Below are 18,287 nucleotides of genomic sequence, written 5' to 3'. Positions count from 1 at the left end.
AGTCTTTGATTGGATTTAAGGTCTACTCCACATGATGCAACCTATACATAGCACCTGTCAGAGACAAGAATTTGTGGCTAGATGGGTCATAGACTCTAGGTGAAAACCTACTACTATTATTCTATGGACATATTACTAAATGGACATGGTATTAAAATGACTCATAAAGACATGTACTCAGGGCCTATGCATGAAAGGTAACCACTCTAACAGCCCAATCCCTGACCTGCACTTCAGCTTGTATGTTTTTTATTATTAGATATTAAGAGCCTTTGTATCATATCAAAGTACATTGTTGATTTAAGCCATTATAATTTTTTGCAACTATTTTTTCTCTTTCTTACTTACCATTTCATTCTTTTGTGTATATTTTGACAATGACATTTCTAATTTTAGTGAATCCATGCATAATATTTATGTAAGTGTATGTATGAGTGCATATATTGTTTGAATCCTTCTATCAAATCTGCCTCAGGAACATTCTTTTTATGGTTAGTGCAGAGTGTTTAAGTGCATTTTCTACACAGTTACATGAATACATCCTCTCAAAATGCCTCCTAGAACCTTTGTTGGTCTACTCTTTATATTTTGTCCTATGACTGTGATCAGTTCATGGGATATTTTCTTTGGATGTTAGAGAGAGAAAAAATTTCTATATGGAAATTTACTTGGCTTGATATAATAATTGAACAAATATTTTTGACTCATTTTTAATTGACTCAACACAAACAGAATAAACTTTACATACTAGTCTAGAATGGCACCTTAGTCATAAGTCCTAAGAGTTATCTCTTAATTTTAACTTCCGTTGGACTGACCCTTTTATCTCTTCTCCTGGCTATCCTACTCTGACTTCTTGATGTTTTCTCTTGATAACCAGAAAAGCTCTTTTTTCGACTGTGCCTTCCAAACACTTTTCCATTGTTATATAAGTGTATTATAGTCTTGATCAATTCCACAACAAAACACTCTGACAGATTTAAGTGTATTGGGTTGGACTCACATGTTAATGTCAGGATAAAAATCTCCTAATATACTGCGAGTCTCTCAATATAGCAAAATTGTGACTTACCATTTGAAAATAATTTATTTAGTTTTAAAAAGAATTTCAGCTTAACAGATTTGTACTAATGAAATATTTTATTGTTTTATTGACCTACACATTTTTCTCCCTTCCCCTCCCTTTCTCTCTTCTCCTCTTCTACCCTCCCCTGTGATCTTATCTTCTTCTCCTTCTTCTGTAGATTCTTAGGGTTCTCTTGGTTGTCTAGAAGATGTCTTTCAAATATTTAGTGGCTACTTGTGTTTCTACTTTTTTTTTTTATCATCCACTCTTTGGTATTATTTGCTTTTAACTTAGTAACAATTCCGTAAATATACAGAAAGCATTTTTACTAGTTACACTCTATTACTTTCTCTTGTCTCCCTCTTTTTCCACTTAAAACCTTCTTTCCAGCTAGTCCTACTTCCTTACTTGTTTGTGTGTGATCCATTGAGTTTATAATTAGGACTGCTTACACGATCATGGATGGATGAAGGCCGTTTGTTCAATTTGTTTTCTCACTTATTGGCTAGATGAGTTTGGTTTTCTGTGAGGTGTTAAAAATATATTTCAATCATATTTCAGTTATTAATCTCCACTCAGACATAGTTGACAAACATTTTCTCCCATTCTGTAGGCTGTCTCTGATTCTTTTCTTCATTGTGCAGAAGATTTTCAGTTCATACAATTCTGTCAACTGTTGCTATTATTTCCTGAGCAATTAAAGTCCTGTTCAGACAATGAATATGTTTTGAGAATCTTTCTCTAGATTTTAATAGGCATGTTCTTTTCATGCCATTGTACACAGTGCCCACTTATTTACTTATGTTTCTTTGTGACAGAGTCTCATTATGTTGACCAGGATGACGACAAACTCTTGAGCTTAAACAATACGCCTGCCTCAGCCTTCTGAGCTTCAGGTCCCTAACTACTCTAGCTGTTATAAATATCTCCCTTCAAAGTGTTCAGATATCAGTGCTTATGAAGAATTTGTTAAAAACAAAGAACCTATACTTTTGAATAACAAAAATTTATGTACGTGTTTGAATAACAAATATTTTATGTGTATGTTCAATAAATTTTAAGCATATGGGGAGTATAAATGATATTCAGAAAAGTTCAATTAAGATCTCCACTATTGGGAGAAATATGTATTGAGAATTATTGAGGATCATTAATATTTAAACAAAAGATCTCAATGAAAAAAATCATTCTCTATAGCATCCAGTAGGCTTGCTATATCAAGTTATTAATTTTATATTTTCTGAAAAAACAAGATTTACAAATTATGAGTTTTATTTCTTCCTTCTAATTTGTCTTCTTTAAAAAGCCAACATTTTTTGCTACCGCACTGGCCAGACTTCCCAGTGCAATGATGATTAGAAGTTATGATAGCAGGTGTCTTTCCCAATATCACAGGGAAGATTGCCTAGGCACCATTAGATTAAAATGTTCCCTTCTATTCTAGCTGTCTATGAGTTTTAATATGAATATTGAATTTTGCCAAATGCTCTCTCAGCATCTTTTGAGACTCCTTGTCCTTTGCTCTTTCTCTATGGGAATTATATTGCTTCAACTTTTAAAATGCACCAACCCATAGATTCTTGAAACATTCCCCACTTTATCAAGATGGGCCACTATTCTTTTTATATAATACTGGGTTTAAATTATTATTAGTTTAAATTATTATTATTACTTAAGTTTGCATCAATGTTCATGACAGAAATTGATCTATAATTTCCCCTTTCTATTGTCCTCATTAGGTTTTAATGCCATGGATTAAAGAAAAAAGTGGGAAAATAAATTTCTTCTCTTTAAATTATTTTTATTTATTTATTTATTAAAGATTTCTGTCTCTTCCCCACCACCGCCTCCCATTTCCCTCCCCCTCCCCCAATTAAGTCCCCCCCCCTCCTCAGCCCGAAAAGCAATCAGGGTTCCCTGTCCTGTGGGAAGTCCAAGGAACCCCCACCTCCATCCAGGTCTAGCAAGTTGAGCATCCAAACTGCCTAGGCTCCCACAAAGCCAGTGCGTGCAGTAGGATCAGAAACCCATTGCCATTGTTCTTGAGTTCTCAGTAGTCCTCATTGTCCGCTATGTTCAGAGAGTCCAGTTTTATTTGTGACATTGTGTGTAAGATTAAACTTATTTTTTTCTAGACTTCAGATAGAAATCACAGACAAATCACTCTTGGGTGTGGAGCTTTCATTGTTGAAAATTATTTTATACTAGATCTCTGATATCCATCCGAATTGTTGCATCTTCTACTTTCTGTTAGATATGGCATGATTTTTATAGTCTGTACACTGAATGTGTTTTAGTTTTGACTATAAGCAGATTTATATTCCTATATAAAGTTCTGGCTGACTGTCTGTATGTCTGTCTATCTCCTAGATACAATCATTTTCTTCTAAAACAAGTAGGCATTTGAACCTAGATTTAGGACTAATAATCAGAGGAATCAGGAGAATTTGGAAAAACAAAGTTGACCCCTTAAAGCCACTTTGACCCTCTGTTTTGTGAACTGCTCTAAGAAAGCACACACTTCTCCTCACCCCAATAGTATCAACAGTAGAGAGAAGAAAAAAATCCATGTAATGTAGTTTGCTAGACCAATTGACTTAATTGGGGTTAATTATATGAGTATAGATAAAGGTTACCTGCAGAATCATGGGCACATTGGTCTCAACTGGCTTTAGCTGGTCTTGTTTCTTACTATAAATTCTTAGAGCAACAAGGAGGAAACCAATATAAGCACATAAATAAAGATAAAAAGAAGTAGAATGCACATTGATAAGGCTGATAGAAGAACTGCATTGCTGTTCATCCGCTGTGCACTCTGCCTTTCTTATTTCCCTGTGCTTATCACCTATACCTCACGGCCACTCTATAATTCACTCATCTTTCCTGAAGGTGCTGTAGAAGCTGGGATTTTTTTTTTTTAGGCATGTCTTTGGGGACTGGCCATTCCCTATACATCTATCTGTAATGGATATGTGAAGAATTCATGTTGATAAGTTTCTGTTTGTTTTATTTTTCTTGTTAATATGTCTGCCTCAAAGGATCTCCTCTAGCCAAGAGATTAAGAGAGTAAAAGAAAATTTTTCTTCCTCAACAGTGACTAGCATGGAATTTTAAATTTATTCTTTTCCTTCCATGAGTGTAATCATTTTGGTCTACGAAACAAATTGACAGATAAATTGGAAAACTATTAAATTTCAGAAACACAAAAAGTTGCATTCAGAATAGGACTCTAAAAGGAAGGGCAAGATGGCTGAATCTTACAGAGAGCTGAGAAAGCACAATGGAGCATGGGTGTTGACGTGTGTATGGTAGGCTGAGGAAGAAGCATCGGGAGAGAGATTCTAGTGGGGATATTCTCCTTGGCAGATCAAGTTTGCAGGAGAGAGTTAATTAGAGTAGTATGTCTGGGCCAGGTGGTGGGCTCCTGATCACTTCCTACTGTGAGAAGCTCTTTTCTGAGCAAACATGATGTGAGACAGAGAGCCTGCCCATAATCCACTGAGGCTTCACTTCTCCATTGTTGATTTCCTTCATACATTCACATTTCTTTAGCGAGTAGACACTTCCCAGAGCCATTCGTCTATCTGTAATCTCTTGCAGTTTCTCTGAATAATAAATTCTAAATACGACAAAGAACTAGATTTGGGGTAGGATAACATCTCCCTCATCCACCATGCCCATCTCCCATCAGCTGGCACTGGGTGACTCAGATCCTCTTTTAGTTATTTTCTGGGACCTATATTACCTCACTTCAACCAGGAGTTAAATATTAGCTTTATGGTTAATAAATGACAAGCACCTTCGGTGCAATGGCAGATAGGACACAACCCAACCAGGACCAGGCAAGCAGAGCTGCTGCTGGCAGTGTAGGGTGGATATGAGAGGTGTCCATATCCTGAGTCCAGAACTCCAAGATGTTATAATTTAAGTGTATGTCGTACTAACAGATACATGAAAATAATCTGACTGGCTAAAGAGTCAGGAATCATCAGAGCAGTAGGACAACATTCCAGCGTGGAAAGAAAAGGGATTTTAATGAAGCTGCCCGCTCCCCTCACACATACACCATCCAGATAGGGGCTGAGAGCTGGACATTGCCACTGGGCCCATTTATTTTTATATATACTTCTGACCTGAATGCTTCTAAATCTGAGAACCTTGAAAAACAATCCTGAGAGTAAGCTCACATTGCTTTGTGGCAAACCATCTTAATTATCTTCAAACCACAGCATGCCGAAGAATGACTGGACCGCATTTAGCAACCAAATTGAGGCCAGAGAAATAGTTCAATGGATGCTTTAAAGGGCTATGAGTTTATAGAGCTGCTTCCTGATTGGTTGTGGAAAAGCAGTAGCGATTTTATATTTATTTATATTCATTATAATTAATATGTGATGTCACAAACATATCGAGTCATGCAATAGTTTCTTCTTAACCTTCAGAAACACATAATAACAAGAGATACTAACAGGGAATAAAATTGACTGGTCCCAGAACTGGTACCTACAGACCTGAAAGAGGATGCTCAGTGTATCAAAGACCTCACTGCTAAATAGTGGCTTCCTTATAGCTCTGATAATTGCTCAAGGAGTTTTCTGGGACAAGTTTGAACGTGAATTCAGGTCACATAACTGAGAGGACATGGTTATGCCATAAAATTGGAAGAACAGAACACCCTGTTAATCGGTATGGGGTAGCACCTTGTCAATTATTGAAGAACTCACCTTATGGTTTTTAGAGAAGTATTTGGACTTGTTAGTTAATGTAGAGGCATCTCCACAAGTGATAATATTTGCTTAAGCTCTCCACAACAAAACCCAATTCCCATACACAGACACAAACAAGGCATCTGTATGCTAAAGTCACATACTCTCTCTTTGTGTGTGTGTTAGATATGTCAGGCAGCAAATGCTCCTTCAGAATTGTGTGACCTTAGGAGACTCTGGAACATCCACAGTCTGGAGAGGAATAACCGGATTTACACGTACTGATGGGAAAGAGCCACTCAGCACCTGGTGATAGCACCACATTCAATCAAGGGAAATTAAATTCTAACAGGATTAAAGGAGTCAGCAGCTAATACATGGGAGCATGATTTCCCTCAAGCCTAAATGCACACCGAAAGCCCATCTCCTACAGGCAAAGCTGCTAAGGACATGGCATAATGCATTAAGGAGAGAGGTAGTTAAAATATCTACAGAAAGCCTAGCATTTTGTTTTGCTGTGGCAATACAGATCAGCTTTTTAATCTTGTAAGATTTATTGCCACATTTTCTAACAGTGAATATAAAAACATTCATCAATATGTGTTGTGGAAACAACCTAAGCATGTGGAAATTATATCATGTTTGTGGTTTGACCGCACACGGTCACACATGCTAAAACAATAGAGAGAATGATAGCAGTCGTTCATTTCATGATCTCTGTACTCGCTTTTTGGCATTTGCTACTGTGCATCAGAAACGCAACTGCCTCCGTCTGTCTTTCTGTGCTTCTGATTGCACAAGTCCTTTTATAATTCAAAGGAGATACCCACAGTTTATGAAAACCAGGAACCAACGCTTCCCTAACAGCAGTAAAAAGGACCTGTGTTATTCCCTGAATTGTTTCTATCCCTCAATACCGTGTAATGTCACTTTCTTATAGTGTGCTTCCTGCCATAACAGCAATGTGAGACAAAGGACTCCAGTTTTCTGGGCTCTTTCATTCTTCTTTTTAAAATCGATCCTAGGCAACTTGAAGCTTCAGTTCAAAAAAAAAAAAAAAAAAAAAAAAAAAGCAGAGGTTGCTGAAGGGCCTAGGTGAAAGGGCGATTCTGACCCATTCCCGGGGGAGGGTAGCCGCCTGACAGCCTCTCCAACAGGTTTATTGTTGTGCTCATTTCCAGCGGTTCTCAGCCAGGGAAGAAAATTGGTCTCTGTGGTAAATCGACTGAATTAATGACTCCAATACCTCACGCCTTCCAGTATCTTTACCCTCTGCCTCACAGCGTTCTAGTGCCCACCCTTTCTGACTTTAAGCCCAATAGTGGGACTTATGTCATTCTCTGGGGTAATAGTGAGTGTAGCTTACAGAGTTCAAAAGAGTAACTGTTAGGTTGCTTCCCTTGCTCTCACTCCGTGTAAAAAGGTCAGGGTATACCTGCTGAAACAATGGAAGATGTGGACTCCGGCCAGTCAGGCCGGCAGGGAACATCCTAAACTAGCCAGGAGTCAGTGATAGCCACTCAGTGAAGAACCCAGCTAAGGCCCACTGCTTGTGCCCCCTGCATGCCTTTGTTTGTTTTCGATAATCTCACTTTCTTCTAAAGACCTAGATCTTCAGAACCAGAATGGGACCTGAACAGTCTTTCCACTGTGAACAAGCGCTTCCCTGTGTGCTTAGCACAGCCCTAGAATCTCTGTAGCTACATCTGGGCATGGTTCTTGCAAAATGACTAAGTGCAATAAAAAATGATGATTTCTTCAGTAGGTAGGTGTTCACTTTGCATCTTAGCTAAGTCCCCAGAATTGCTAAATGTTAAATGCTAGATGCAAGCTGGTAGAGATTTTTCTGTTCTGTGGAGATTTTTTTTTTTCCTTGTGAAATGAGATGATCCAAGGAACAGTAAATTTTTAGAACTATTTTGGAACAAAATTTTCTAAAAGAATCAAGGTAAAGATAAATGAACTTTTATAGCTGCTGGTTTGCCTTTCTGGTCATAATCAATTATATGACAGAATCCAATCTGTGATTTGTATGAGAACACCCTCTGTGCCTTTACTTATATAAAACTCAGTTAATGATTTCCACTTTGTGGAGAAGTGATAGAAGTTGAGCCTAGGACCTCGTGTCTGATAAGTACATTCTCTACCACCAAGGCACACCCCAACACACAAAATTCTAGAATTATTAAGACAAGCAAATTTACATATTTCCATAAGAGACCCACTGTTTTACTTAGGTTTCTCGCTTGATAATAAAATACGATGCCCCAAAACAACTTGGGAGGAGAGGGTTTATTTGGCTTCCACCTTCACAACACTGTTCACCATCAAAGGTGAGGAACTCAAGGCAAGAACCTGAAGGCAAGAATTGAAGCAGAAGCCATGAGGAACACTGCTTATTCTTTTACTTCCTATTGTCTCAGCTTGCTTTTTTTTTTTTTATCCCACTCAGCTCCAAGCTCCTGGGTGGGACTGCTCTCCTGCCCATGGCTTGGGCTCCTCTATATTAATCATTAACCAAGAAAATGGCACACGGATTTGCCTATCAGCAGTCTGATGGAGTTTTCTCAGGAGAGATCCTCTTCTCAGGTAAGCTGAGCTCCTGTCACGTTGACAAAACCATACAAAACCAAAACAACCAGGACACACACCAGAAGCTTCAAGGGTCACTGTAGAATAACAAAAATACATTTAAAAGGAAAAGCAATTCTAAATTTGTACACACCTAATAATGTCATATTGTAATATATTTTGTAATAATGTAGTATTGTAATAGTCTAATACCAATGTAATAGTATAGTAATGTATATACTTTTAATTAATTAATTTATTTTTGATTTTTCAAGACAGGGTTTCTCTGTAGCTTTGGAGCCTTGCCTGGAGCTTCTAGACTCGGCTGGCCTCAAACTCACAGAGATCCGCCTGCCTCTGCCTCCAGAGTGCTGGGATTAAAGATGTGCATCACCACCACCTGGCAATATACTTTTAAAACAATAAATAAAAAAATAAAAGAAAAACAAAAATGTTAGAAAATATTGTTTTTATAGGTTTGGAAAAGGAGGACTTTTAAATAAGTTCAAATGAGTTCTAGAATTAGACACATATGATTAAAATAAAATTTATAACTTCTAGATACCAATAAAATATTATTGGAATTCCAGGCTACAATATGGTTTTAAGCATTTGTCTGTGTTAATATGTTGTGTGTGTGTGTGTGTGTGTGTGTGTGTGTGTGTTATAGGATTTTGGCTTTCTTTTTCCACCAGGGTCTTCATTTAGCCAAGGCTAGTCTTGTGCTGGCAACTGTTATACAGGGCTGTTTACAGCTTTAGCTAAAATATGAGAAAGAAAACTCCCCAGCTCTGTCTCACTTAACACAGAAGTGTTATAGAGAAGATGAAACAAATGACAGAAAATGCACACTTGGGTTTGGCTGAGATCCAAGTTACAGAAACTAGGACAGAGACTATTTCTCAAGGACCTGGGGCAAAGATTTTTTGGTTGGACCATTTTTCACTCTCAGAATATTTCTTATGGGGATCTTAATTCCTAGGGGCCTTTTACTAATTGTACGAGGAATGTGAGCACTAATTACAGACTGGAAGCAACATTTGTAAGTCATGTCATATCCTACTCATTAGTGAAAGGGCAGTGCAATGAGTTGTAATATATCCAAAAATAGGATATTAGATAGTAATAATAATGATGTATACTTTCGCAACAAATGAATGAATTAAAAATAATATTACTGAGTTTAAAGGTGTCTCAGAACCTGTGTACACCATGATACTGTGTCAATAAACTCAGAAGTAAGATATATATTATTGAGGATTATTCAAATGCCAAACAAAGGGATTACATAAAAAAAATCAGAAAATAGTTAAAATAAAATTTCTAATAATGGTGTCTTTTAAGGGTTAAGAAATGGAAAGAGAGGCAAGAGGGGAGCAAGAAGGAAGGATAAAAGCAAAGAAGGAGAAAGAGACTAAAGAACACTTACAAACACTAAGTTTTGATGTGATAAATGGTACTTGGATCTCATCTTTCTGCCTTACCCACTTCCCTAAAGTGAACAGGGACAATTCAAGTCAGATTAGAAGAGTTCTTGGCATTTGCTATTCAGAATGTATTTTCCATCTTGAATTTGCTGTGTGCGAAGCCAGGAGCAATTACTTTTCAAGTGGCTACACTGTCACCGCCTTTCAAGGTGTGATTGTCCTGCATTTTATCATAACTTCTTGAGCCAGCTGGAGGTTCACATGCCAAGCATTATGGAATAAATGAGAATTGGAAAGCTCTGCAACCGTAAAGCGAGGAAATGCAAAATTGAATACTGACTAAAGGGCTATCAAGGGGCACTCTCTTCATGAGGAAAGCACAGTGCTGTTGCGCAGACTCATTTGAATATGTCTTTGCTTATTGCAAATCACCAGCAGTCAATCTACTGTCTTTATAAGATGTCTTCTACTTTACCAAATAAGGTTATTTCCACACAGAAACTATGGATTAACAATTTTTCAAGGAACACTTTTTTATAGCAGCCTTGATGTCTATTCATTGATGAAAAAGCCTTACATTGGATCAGTTATACCCCTGGGAAAAACCATCTCAGTCCCCTGGCTTCTGTGCAAGACAGACTTTAAGACTGTAGGTACTTCAATGTCAACACAGAAAGACCAATTCACTTGTTCATGGAAGATTTAAATGGTGTGGAGGATTTGTTTAGGGGTCTTATGTCCTCTTATCCAACTTTTATCATGGCATGAATGCTTGGTTAAGATTCTAAAAGTGATCTTAGCTTCATTTGAGGATGTAGAACTCCCAGTGGGTCCCCGACTGAAAACTGACTTCATCAGGTCAGCCATTTTTCATGAGCATTTGGCAGCTTCCAGGAAATTATGATTCCATTCCCTTGTCAGCTTTAGTTGGGGTGCAATGTTCACAAGTAAATACATTCAAAGCAATTGTTAAGTTATACATTGTACAGGCTGTTCTGAAAATTAAGTTGCCTACATTATATACATACATGCATGCATGCATTCATACATACATACATGCATACATACATACATGGACACATATGATAGTAGTCCATTTCCCTTGTTTCCAATCCATTTTAATATATAAATTCCCATTAACTTAGGAAAATAAATCAAGGCCATTGGTATAATGGCAAAGTTGATCCAACTGTGTTCTACTAGCTTAGTCACTTATTATCAAGAGCACACAAGCCTCAGTGTGCCTAAAATTTATAATTAAGTATCAAAAAAAATCAACGTTCAGTTTGTCTGCCTTCCTTAGGGTTTCCAGTGGTGTGTGTGTGGCCTTTATTTTGATTCCATTTTGAAAAGTTCCTCTTAAAAGGTATCCCAGCTTAAAGCTCAACAAAAAAGGAAATGAAATGTAGACAGAGCATGGAAAGAACTTCTTTAAATTTCTTCATGTCCTGAAAAAAATAAATCTGAAAGTATATACAATATATATTAGCATCTGTAATTTTAAAATGTTCTCCAAAAGACACTGCTTATGAAAAAAGGAATAGTGGAGAAAACAGAGACCAAGTTGGTCCAGGTCAAATAAGAAACAAATGTTAAGAAAGGAATAAAGATAATAATTATGGTGGTGGTATTCTCAGAGACATAAAAATTACTGAGAATGAGCTATGAAAAGCTACAGATCTACTAGACACTAGTACACATCTCACTTAGGTACAAATCATGAAGGAAGGAAGGAAGAAAGGAAGGAAGGAAAGAAGGAAGTAATAAAAAAATAAAGGAAGGAAGGAAAAATAGGAAGGAAAGAAAGAAGGGGTGGTAAAAGCATACTAGATCATGCTATAGCACAAGAAAGTTTTTAAAAGAGTGTGGGGGTAGTTTTTAATCAAGGCCCATTATTAGAGAAAGTTCAAATCTCTGATTGAATCTATGTTTCCATGACCTCCAATGTGGTCAGTCATTGGCTGAGAGAAGCCTGTGGGAGGTGTAGCCTCAGCATAAACTCATGGTTGGACTGTAGACCTCAGTGAATAGATTCCTGGAGTTTCAACTTCATGTTGTGAATGTCTTCACAGGCTATGAAAAAGACAGACAAATTAAATAGTATTTAAAGATGTTTTCTCAAATAGCTAGATAAAGTAAATCATTATATACTATGCAGTTCCAAGATTTCAATTGCTCACAGGTCCAACCATTTCTTTCTTGATTATGAGATTGCAGGTCTCATGGGTAGGCATAAGTTTATGTTAGCTCAATGTACCAGTCATTTTAAGATCCTGGCTAAAAAGAGGATCATCAGCTTCTTGTAGGTGAGAAAATGGTAAAGAACAAACCAAACCTTGCAAATGCTCTGCTCATATCACATGTGGTGATGCTCCATGGCCAAAATGAGTCACAGAGTCAAGCTCAAAGTGAGTGAGGTTAGAGGTGTAGTCTTGTTGTGTTAGGAAGCTTTACAATTCTAACCATAAAGAGAAATGGTATACACTCCTACTATGATGAAACAATTGAAGAATTGTCATTGCCTTTTATTGCAAATGAATGTTGCTGCCCTCCTGAGAGAACACTGTCATTATAAGATATAGCAGCAAGAACACTCGATATGTCTCATCCACAAGCACTTCCTCAGTCACCTCTTTATCTTCCTCTCTTCTAGATGAGACAATTAGACATCAGAAAAATATAGATATACACATCACTTATAGTGTCAAATGCTTCAATCACAGATGGAAACAGTAGCAAAAAGCTTCTCAGTTTCATCTTTTTATTTTGTCTATTGTGAATATAAGAGGAAGATTGAAATACCTTTGGAAATATCATAACCTAAACAGATAAAGGAGAATGATTTTGGTGAATAGAAAAAAATATATAGAATCCTGAAATAAAAATAACTTTTAACAGCCAAGAGTCACTCATTGCTTACAAGTATAAAGTCTGTGAATTTAGCCACTCTTAAGCTGGCATATTCCAGTATAGGACTTTTAATGAATCTGGAATGCATAATGGCAAAAGTAAAAAAAAAAAAAACGAAAAGGTTATTATCAGAGGTGTCTTACTCAAAACTAATCTACCCACTAGTAAGGCCAAAAAAAAAAAAAACCCCTTTTCATCATACAGCTAGTAGCACTTGAGCTGTGTGTGGCTTATTGGTATAGTATTTACCTGGCATGTGCAAAATGCTGGGGTGGATTCAGTCTTCCTCATTACAAGAGAATAAACAGAACTCAGCTTTGGAGAAAAGAGAAGTGGGGGCACTGACAACATGCATCAGCTGGGAAAGGTAATTGGCACTGAAAATCTGAGTTTGGTCTTCTGAACCCAAAGGTTTGAAGGAGAGAACCATCTCCAGGAAATTTTCCTTTGGCCTCCACATGTATGAAATGACACATGTGTGTGCACACACTCATGCATACACTTATGTGTAAACATACACTTGTATGATATTTGTTTGTGTTCTGACAAAGCTTGCCTGAAGATCAGGGAAGCAGAGCAGTCAGCCACCAGAAACTTCTTATCTTTACTAAATCTTAGAAACAAATGGGAACTTCTGACTCTATGAATCTTCACACTTAATCTTGCCTCTATAAATCCTCAAACGGAATGTGGAAAATCCTGTCTCCACCTGCCTGTATTCAAGTCTCCACTTCCCATATGTTGGATCAAAGGCTTGAGTCTCCCATGTTCTGGGATCAAAGGCATGAGATCCCAAGTACTGGAATCAGAGGTGTGAGCCACCATAGCCTGGTTCCATTTCCCCTTAAGAATGGTTCAATCTTTTGTAGCCCAGAGTGGCCTTGAATGCCTGACCTTTCTCCTTCTTCCCAAGTGCTGGGATTAAAGGTGTATGCCACCCCTTCTTGGCCTTCATGGTTAACTAGTGAGTAGCTCTGCCCTCTCATCTCCAGGCAAGCTTTATTTGTTAGAACACGAACAAATTAGCACATGACGTACACTAGTGTATATACACAGAGAGGAACACTAAATGAAGAAATAAATGTTAATTAAAAGTATATTAGTAGCACTAAGTCCTTGGGCCTTTGTAAAAGTTAGAGGTAGTTTAAAAATCTGCCTCATAATTTGTAAGCAAATAGAGAATACTTCAAAATGATCATTAGCAAATGAACTCAAAGGAATAAACAAAAACATGAACATCAAGAGAAAGATAAAAGTAAAGCTATTCCCTTACCCTTCCCAACAAAAATAATAATACAAAAATCAAAGAAATAGTAGAATATCAAAGGAAGACAAAGAATGACTTAAAGTGGAGTTTTCTGTTAAGAAGCAAGAGAAAACTTTATAGTACATACTACTATTGCTATGGAATAATTGACCAAAGATGAAATAACAAGAAAACAATCAAAATAAAGTACAACTAAAGAGAGTATTGATAGAAAATTAACCTGCATTTCAGACTGTTTCATAATACATAGTCATAGTTTTCAATGAATGAAAACATGCTATGATTATTAGAACCAAACTATGTCAATGAAACAGAAAAGAAATAGTGACCAATATAATTTATATTAAAAGTTAATTTGTAGATAAAAATATTTGTAGTAATATTAGTCAATGGGATTAATGCTAAAAGTAAAAAAAAATGTTTAAATTTCTAGATACCAGATTTCAAAATATATTTAAAGTACTAAATGAAATAGTTACAGTTTAGTTATTATGTTTGCTAAGATTAGTTTTTACATGTTTTGATTGTAGGGCATATGATGTCTGTAGATACATACATATTTGTATATATATTTATCACAAAAATTATTGCCCAAATCATGAATCCTATTAAAACACAAATCAGCTTTTCATTTAAACTGGAAACAAAAGAAGTACAATTGCTGTCATCACAATTATTTATAATTGTTTCAAATTATAAAATGGAAATCTGAAGGAAATTATTATTATTTACAAATTGCGTGATTATACTGTCTAGAAATCTTCAGCATAGCAACAATTGGAGTTAGTAAGAGAATTCATTAGTGCAGCGAATCAAAAGATAATCAAATGTAGTTTTTATGTAATAATACTTTAGAAGCTATAATAGAAAAAAATGATTGCATTCACATTAATTATACATATTAATATTTCATGAATACAAAACAATAAAGAACAACTATAACAACAGTTTAACAAACTTTGTATAAAATTGCAAACTCTACTTAGAAAGAGGACTTAGGTCAATGGATTATATTTCATGTGGCTTGGTAGTAATATACTGGAAAAGTCAATTTTTAAAAATTTAACAAAAACATCCAGATAACATAAAGAAATCCTAATGTCAAAATTTTTCTTTTTAAGAATTAATTACACATATTTTAATATTTATCTGAGAAAATACATATGTAAATATAGCTAGAAAGATAAAAGACAAGAAAGGAACATTAAAGCTTTGGTTAACCAAATACTAAATATACTGAATAAGAGTTCAGAAAATGACACAGTAAATAGGAAATTTCAGTGTTTAGTTTTCCACTGAAACAATCAGTGAGCTGATTTTTAATTACTATTCTATTGCTATGATAAAACATCATGGCCACGGCAATTTATAGAAGAGTTTATCTGGACTTAATCCAGAGGAATAAGAGTCCATCATGGCAGCAGGTTACAGGCATAGTGACAGGAACAGCTGAGAGATCATACCTTGACTCACAAGCAGAAAGCAGAGAGTGACTGAAAATGCAATGAAGCTTTCTAATCTCAAACAAAGTCATACTCCAGTGGCATGCTTCCTCCAGCAAAACCATAACATTGTAAACGTATGCAAACAGCATCACAGACTGGGGACCAAATAGTCAAACCCATGAGTCTGTGAGGGATATTCTTACTCAGACCATCTTGATCAGTTCGATGCTTGGTGAAAACAGAAGAAATCACAGAAACATATAAACTCTTCACAACAAGAAAAGACAAAGTAGGCTTCATAAAAATTAAAATGAGTATTTATTAAATAAATTATGAAGAAAGAAAAAAAGAAAATCATAAAGCATCATATTTTAAATGTGATTTAGTTTAGTAGTCAAACTGAAAAATTCTTACAAATTAATAACCAAAAGATGAACAATATAATTAAAAATGAAAACTATGGGATATCTTTTTTTCCACTTAAAAATTAAGCATTGGTATAAGGTATATATGTCTCTAAAATAGCATTATAAATGGTCCATCAAAATATGCTTCAGTTAACTTGTCATTAAAGAAGTAAAAATAAAAAGTACATGGTTGGAGAGATGATTCAACACTTTAGAGCACATGTTATTCTTGCTGAGGATGCAAGTTCAGTTCTCAGAACACGTTACCTTTCAAAGCCATTCGTAACTCCAGATCCATGGTACTTTATGCCTCATCTGACCTCCACAGACTCCTGCATTTTTATGGTGTATATATGTACCCTAAGGCACACACAGGAATCCATTAAATAAATAAATAAATAAATAAATAAATAAATAAATAAATAAATAGAATACAAAAATGAAAACTATGATGGTGATTCCTTATATATCCATTAGAATACTAATAACAACAATAATAAATAAAAGTAGCAATTGTATTCAGGACTATGGTAATGTATAGATGGTGATATATTATTGGAGGGAATGCATAATGATATAGCTGCTATAAAGAGTTTGATGTATTGATTTACAGATGATAACTGATAGGTGACCAATCAGCTTATAGTTTGTATTTCCATTAGAAACAAAAGACATGTATGTTACTTGAAGTTCCTTATCCCATTGTAAAAGTGTCTACAGGCACTTTTAAAATAAACGCTCAAGGGCTTAATATTAATTACAAACTTTTTGGCCTATTGGCTCAAATTTATTATCAACTAGCTCTTACAACTTAAAATAACCCATTTCTATTAGTCTATATCTTACCATGAGGGTCATGGCTTGTTATGTCACATCTTGTTTCCCTAGCCAATGCTGGCATCCCCTAGGCTCTGCCTCCTTTTTCCCTGTATCTTTGATTGGATTTCTCACCTGGATCTATTCTACCTGGTAACTGGCTAAACCACTTTCCTTATTAACAAAAAGTAATAAAACATATTCACAGGACACAGAAGTGATGTGGAATATCCTTTCCTATATGTGTTACTTTTATTGGATACTGAATAAAGCTGTTTCTGCAAATGGCATAGCAGAGTAAAGCCAGGTGGAAAATCCAAACAATAAAGAGAGAGTAGGTATATAGCTGCTCAAGGAGAAAGATGCCAGAAAATCTTACTAGTAGGCCATAGCCTCACGGTGATATATATATTAATAGAAATGAGTGCATTTAAGAGTTAAGAGCTAGCTAGGAAAATGCCTGAACTATTGGCCAAGCAGAACTGTAGTTAATATGGTTTCTGTATGATTGTTTGGGTCTGTACAGCTGGGAAATGAATAAACAGTCTCCATTTACAAAATGGGATCCAACATGGGGCATGGATCCTCGTAAGTTGTAAACAGCATTTTTTTTTGTTTGTTTTTTCGAGACAGAGTTTCTCTGTGGCTTTGGAGCCTGTCCTGGAACTAGCTCTGTAGACCAGGCTGGTCTCGAACTCACAGAGATCATCCACCTGCCTCTGCCTCCCAAGTGCTGGGATTAAAGGCATGCGCCACCATCGCCCGGCGTAAACAGCATTTTTTTTTTTTAAAGAAGGCTTCTAGACACACAAGAACGGGAGTCAAGTGCAGCTTTTTGGTAGCCGCATCTTTTTAGCTAAACTCTGCCGGCAGTGAGGAGAGGTACGGCTCCTTTAAGAAAAGGTTTCCTATTTCCATCCATTTGTATGCAAACTTCAAGAAGTCCTTGTTTTTTACTGCTGAGCAATACTCTAATATGTATATATTCCATACTTTCTTCATCCATTCTTCTGTTGAAGGGCATCTAGGTTTTTTCCAGGTTCTGGCTATTACAAACAATGCTGCTATGTTCTATCGGGAATTCACCAAGGCCAGCTGGCCTGGGTCTGAAAAAGCCTGGGATAAAACCGGGCTTGCTGAACATAGCGGACAATGAGGACTACTGAGAACTCAAGAACAATGGCAATGGGTTTTTGATCCTACTGCACATACTGGCTTTGGGGGAGCCTAGGCAGTTTGAATGCTCAACTTACTAAACCTGGATGGAGGTGGGCAGTCCTTGGACGACTTCGCACAGGTCAGGGAACCCTGACTACTCTTCAAGCTGATGAGGGAGAGGGACTTGATGGGGGAGGGGGAGGGAAATGGGAGGCGGTGGCGGGAAGGAGGCAGAAATCCTTAATAAATAAATAAATTAAAAAAAAAATAAAGAAAAGGTTTCCTGACTCGGCATTTGTTGCAAAATGGCTCTGTTTCATTGAGAGACAGTTTCCTGGTTTGTGTTGGCAGAAGAAATAGCTCTGGTTCTTTCAGGCATGATACCTGTTTGTTATATGTAATTTTACTATGTTAAGTTTAAAACTTTTCTTTTTATTTAGAAAGAAAAGGGGAGATGATATGGGATGTCCTTCTGTATATGTGTTACTTTTATTGAAAAATGGATAATGTTGTT

Source organism: Microtus ochrogaster, unplaced genomic scaffold (genome assembly GCF_000317375.1).
Source record: "Microtus ochrogaster isolate Prairie Vole_2 unplaced genomic scaffold, MicOch1.0 UNK3, whole genome shotgun sequence".
Taxonomy (NCBI): Eukaryota; Metazoa; Chordata; class Mammalia; order Rodentia; family Cricetidae; genus Microtus; species Microtus ochrogaster.
This window is presented reverse-complemented; position numbering follows the sequence as displayed.